The following is a 6243-nucleotide window of genomic DNA, read 5'->3' on the forward strand; positions in this document are numbered from 1 at the left end:
AAAGGCAAGAGGAAGTGGTTGGTTCATCCGGATGTTATATAGCCAACCCCTAAGGTCAGTCACCTGACATTGTTGATATTAGGTCTCGAGGATAGGCAGAAGAATGGTGTCATTCAGGTAAGACCGTGGTGACTGTCTGAGTGAGGTTGAAATAGATCTATCTATCTTAGATACTATCTAAAATATTAATAAAGATAATATCATTTGAAAGTTCTGAAGGTTTACTGACAATATATGGTGTCTTTTTTACAATATAGATGCTCCAGCAACAGTAATATTGTAATTTGTGTTGGGTGTGCAAATAACAACATGAAAAATCAAACAGGACTTCATACCTTTATAATGAAATAGCGATCTTGAGATGAATACAATCCGTCACACTTGGGTAAAATGTCCATGAGCGTCCACTGAAAAAACAAACAACAGCACTTTTTGTCCACAAAAGCATTAAATCCATGAAATATTGATATATTATCCATTGTTTGCATCACATTTCTTCTGAATGATCTGCTCTCCATCATCGTTCTTCAAGAAATTATGCAACCTGAGCAGCGTTTATGTTGTAAAACTGTGTGTGATTGTATACTGCATCTAACAAACAAATGAGCCCGCGTCCAAAGTATAATTTTTCAAAATGCGGCAGTTTTAGTTTTATAACTAAAACTGCTGCATTTTGAAAAATTATACTAAATAAATTATATTATTATCCAAACAGTGCTGTCGGAGTTTTATATCCTCCCGCCATTGTAGTAAATCTCAGGAACAAAACTTTTAGCCAATGCTACGATCCAACAACGTGTTTTCTGTTTATCTTCCGCATGCGTGCACATGAACACAGATGCACATCTGTCTCGAGTCTCGACATATTAACGCAGCAAGCCATATTATTTTATAATTGTATATATTATTATTTTATAATTGTATAAAATAATCCCGAAAAAAAACACAAACACGGCAGAGATGCCAAATTCAGCGGCTGGAATTAGCTCCTGAGGTAACATGACGCCCTTAATTATGCAGAACTTTAAGGCTTAATATAACTTAAACGGATGAGTTATAAAAACATTCACCCCCCTCAGAGTTGTCATGAAGGGTAAAATTAGCTGTATAGACTAAAACCACAATTTGATCCAGGCTGTAAACATGTTTTTTTCTGCTGTAAAGTTGGCCATTTTAACATGGGACTCAATAAGATTCTGCTCTCTTTTGGAGCCTGTCCCTAGCGACCAGTCGATGAATCGCAGTTCAAGTCACTTCCTTATTGGCTTCAAGAGAAACTGGGGGAGGTTGCCTATGGACACAGTTTTGACTCAATAATAATTCACACAAAAAACATGATGCACACATGCATAGCCAATTTCACATGCGTGAAACCTAATTCACGTGCACAAAAAAACAATTCACGTGCGCGGAAAAAAATATATACATTCACAAAAAGCAATTCATGTGCGCAAAATAAAATTGTATATTCATAAAATACATTCCACAAATGCAAAACACTATTCATAGATATACAACTGTGCACAAAAGTTTCGAATGTTTGAAACTCACGAGTTTATCCTCACATTCGCGTGTGAATCAACTTGGATTTGTGTTTGAGTATTTCTGAGACTCCCCTGCCACTGCATCTGGATCATTCGTACTCTTCAGCCAATCAGATTGAAGCTTATTAATCGACCAATCATTATCACGTGAGGGCGTGCCTACCTGGGTGGTCATCAGCTGTCGACCAGAGTCATGTAGAGAGGTATGTGCAGTTTGATCGTTTCATCTGTGTTTATTGAAGTAAACGAAGTTAGAGATCAGTTGAAGCTATAGTTTATTAACTTCTGTTTTGTCTGAGTGTGAACATAAACATTTATTTTAAGTATTGACGGATTCTTATGTTTACTTCAAAAGAATTCATGTGCATATCATACAACGTTAGGATTTTAGATGAATAAACTCCATAGAATGCATAACAATGGTTTGACTGATGAGAGATGTTGTATAGAGGATAATGAAAATCGTCTCAGGTTACGTATGTAACCATAGTTCCCTGAGAACAGGGAACGAGACTCTGCGTTTTACCGCATTGGGGAACGTCACACGTGAACTGATGTCTGAAAGCCAAGGAATCAAAACACTTCAATCCTATTGGCCCGCGACAGCCTATGACGTCATCATAGCGCGAACCCGGAAGTATAAAAGGGGCGCCTATGGAAACAGTCAGTACCTTCTCGTCTTGAGGGACTGTAGCAGGCAGCCCGAGGCATATACCCACGCCGCCATGCTCGAGGATAGTGCATGCCAAAGACGGCTCGACAAACGTCCAGCAGTTCCAAGAGAAACGCCAGAAGCACCTCACCCTCGGGTCACGCAAAGGCTGTCAGTGACAGCATTCCCTACGGCTAACAGCTCAAGCTGAGCCTAAAGAGGCTTCCACAGAAAGCCTACTAAGGCTGCTCAAAGCTTCTGGGACCAACATTCCGTAGAAAGAGGTCCCTTAAAGGGAATGTGGCCAGTCACACATTGAGCTAAGCACAATTATAAAAACAACCCTTAAAAGGGGAGTACAAAGCTCAACCTAACAGACAGACGGTACTGTAGGCACATAGTCATGGAGGCCGGAAAGGGACCTGCAACATGACTGAAAGTTCTGCATAAAGAACTATATATCACACTGGTATACTCAGTCACATAGTGAGAAATCCAAGGGCAGCCTGACAAGGCCGCACACCTGAACATCTAACTTGCTGGGAGCAAGAATAAACCACATGACTTAAGTAACAGCAGATAAGACTGTGAGTGGCCACATAGCAGTCCATCCAACACAATCCAACAAGCAATGTATTCGGTAAAAGAACCTTTTTACTCTTTAAAGCAAGAGGAGTACAACATATGCCATCATGCACTAAGGAAGGCCCTAAAACAGGCCTATAACCTCAGTGGGCACGTGGCATCAGCCCGTGGCAGTGTTTTCAAGCTCCAGGAGGAAAAATAACCAAACTTCCAGAAGGTTAATAGGTCACCTGGGGCCCTGGCCAACCAGCAGCATACTCAGAAAACAGTTCTTCTCTTACCCTCTAAGCGAGAGGAGTATACCATAACATACACCAGCATGTTTCTCAAAGGAGGCCCAGAGAGCCTACCTGTCAACACACGGCGCTAGCTAGTGGCCACTAAAGTTCTAGGAGCAAAAGTAGAACCAAGTTACTTCCAAGGTAGCTACTTAGCTCGACTAGAGCTAAAGGAGAAACCCTACTCAAGGAAGTAAATGTAGAGAAACCGAACAGTAGTGTGGTTTAATACAAGGACTCGCCCTGAGAGGTAAGCCACTCAGAAAACGTACTCAGTAAAAGCACCTTTTACTCTCAAAAGCGAGAGGAGTACAACTGAACTCCATCATGCTACCCAGGAGGCCTACAAGGCATACGATTTGTAAACATGTGGCGTCAACTAATGGCAATCACGACTCATCCGTAGTGGTGAGTGAATAAATACCAGCAAAAAATGGTGCCAGCATAGGATCTGAAAAGGAGGCCTAAGAAAGGGCCTACAACTTCAACCACACATGGCGCTAGCTAGTGGTATAAAGGGGACCAAGCTCAAAGGGGACCATTATCAACCCAACAAGCAATTGTGGGAAACTAGCTTAACACAACCTGAGCTAAGTCTACACATTCCAACAGGCAATGTACCAGCATAATTACAGGGTACAATGAAATGCTAACATGGTCTAAGGGAGGCCTACAAAGCCTACTACTTCAAACAGACACGAGCATAAACTGTCGCAGTGTAACTGTACGTGAGCAAACTCATGACCATGTACCAACAGTGCAAAGCTGAGAAACTAGATGGAGGCTACGATAAAGAGTCAACAACTTCTACAGTTATATGCAATATAGCAGCTGTGGCAACAGTCACATAGCGGGAGCTAACAGAGACAAACTGCAGTAAAAATCTCTACACTCTACCTGAGTGTGCAATCCAACAGGTGATGCACTCAGTGAACACACCCTAAACGGGGAGTACAAAGTCACCATGTCTCTAAATAGAGGCCAAAAACTGCCTACTACTATGAGAACAGGCGCTAACCTGTGGCAGCACTAGACCGTAAGCTCACATACATGTAGGGCAAAGCTAGAACCCAAAGCAGATGACTGCTTTGTAAATACATGCCATTTAAGAAGATAAATGCTCTCACCAAACAGAATTATAGATCTGTGCTGAACCCTAGAGGACGGAAGCTAAAAACTAGCACCGTAGCTCAAGCTTGAATGTTAATCAAGGGGCCCAGGGACAAAAATCATAGCATGATTAAAGTTCTTAAAAAGTGGGGCCTAGCATACACAGCCTGATCTTATCTAAGCAAAGATAAGGGCCTACCACCTGAGAAACAGCACCAGGAAGGCTAAAAACAGCCTGCAACCTTAGCTGTTACCCTCAGCCAATGCACCTACATAAACAAGAGGAAATTTGGGCCTATGGTCTAACAACTCCCTCCGGAGGAGGCCAGAACTAGGAACTATACAACCTAACAAGGGATAGTAATTATAGATGGTGGTTTAAGACAATAAACACCTAACTTAGCTCTAGCCTAGGCCATAGCACAGCCTGGGCTCTGTTCTAAATCCTCTCAAAGAAGAGGAGATAAAACAAAGCTCAACAAGCCAACAATGTTAGGCGGCTGGTGAAGGCCGTCCTAAACATAAACAACTGAAGTGATGAGTGCTAACTCAAACTGTACTAGAAACACTAGCTGAGAAGCTACTCTAAACACATGTGGCTAAACAGCAGCCATTTGTGGCCTGCATGTTATCGTTCTAGCCAGAAATAACTTCAGTTTTGCCCAAAAACCCCTAAACTTTATCACTGACTACATGCTCAGGGAAAACTATACAGGAAAAAACAAGGTCCACATATTTAAAATTATAAATATAGACCCAGCTTACCCTCCTGCGGCTCGAAGAACGAAGACTTCTCCTCCTCAATCTTTCCATAAGAAGGATGAAATCAAAAGTTCTTTAAAGCCTAAAAGAGCTTCTTCACTATCAAGCCAGAATGCGGGCCTTCAGAAAAATATTCATCATGGGCCCAACCGTCAGCCTAACTGTTAGAAGCGCCTGAGCATGTTAACAAATTATTCAGAACAATCCCCGGAAGGTGGAGGAAGAAGAAAGAGTGAGGGCAGGTGAAATCGCCCTCACAAGAGAAGGGATCGATCACCGGCATTGCTGACGCCTGCGCTCGATCACCTCCCTTTGGTCCTGCTTCTTCCTCCTAGCGTCCCGCCCGCTTCTGTGACTTACTCCGAGGTGGAGGAGGCGCACGAGTGGTGACACTGGACCTCTGGCCCTGCCTCTGAGACTCAGCTCGAGACGGGCCAGGACCTCCCGGCTGCCTGGGCCCAGATTCGGATCTGAGCGGGATGCATGTTCTAAATGCTGCTGAGTGCGCCTTCGCCTCCCTGAACTTTTCAACCACCGCCTCAACGGAGGTACCAAAAAGCTCAGAGGAATGGAAGGCTCACCGGAGTTACCGGGTTATGGTCGGAAAGAAACTGTTCGTCGAGACGACCACGCACGGTCTCTTTCCTAACACGCTCCCAAGGCAGCTGCGGTCTGCCAGAAGCGCGATCCATAACCTCCAGTAACTCAGCGTATGCTGGGCAGGGAGGCCTGGTGGGAGCCACAGGCTGGCCTGCTTCTCCCTCTACCGCCATCTCCTGCTCTCTGGGGCTATCAGCCAAAAGAGCACTCGCTCCTGGATCCGATGACATCAGAGACAGGACGTAATCGTCATCCAGAAGCTCATCCCTGTCAGAAAGATTCACACCCCTCTCAAACTCCGCAGCGAGCTTCACCTGCGAGCCCCATGACTTCAGCCGCCGCTCTGCCTCAGCACAAGCGGGGCCAGAGCCACCGGGCACAGATGTCAGCACCTCTTCCCTCGAGAAGAGGGCCAGATGAGAACAGAGCGTCTTCATTGAAAGACGCTCACAGTTAACGCAGACAGCACCCTCAAGCACTGTTCGCGCGTGCTCCAAGCCAAGACAGATAACGCAAGGGTCGTGTGTGTCACCCTGTGTCAAAAACCTCGGACACGGATCCGCACACTTCCTAAAACGTTTGTCAGTCATATTAACTCCCTCGGGTCGGCGGTCACGCCGGCGATACCACTTCGGTTTTTTTCTTACCAGTGTGAAAGAGACTCAAAATACTCCGTCAATGTTGCACATATAATTAAGAGTTATACACCATT

This window comes from Ctenopharyngodon idella, chromosome 24 (genome assembly GCF_019924925.1).
Source record: "Ctenopharyngodon idella isolate HZGC_01 chromosome 24, HZGC01, whole genome shotgun sequence".
In the NCBI taxonomy this organism is placed as follows: domain Eukaryota; kingdom Metazoa; phylum Chordata; class Actinopteri; order Cypriniformes; family Xenocyprididae; genus Ctenopharyngodon; species Ctenopharyngodon idella.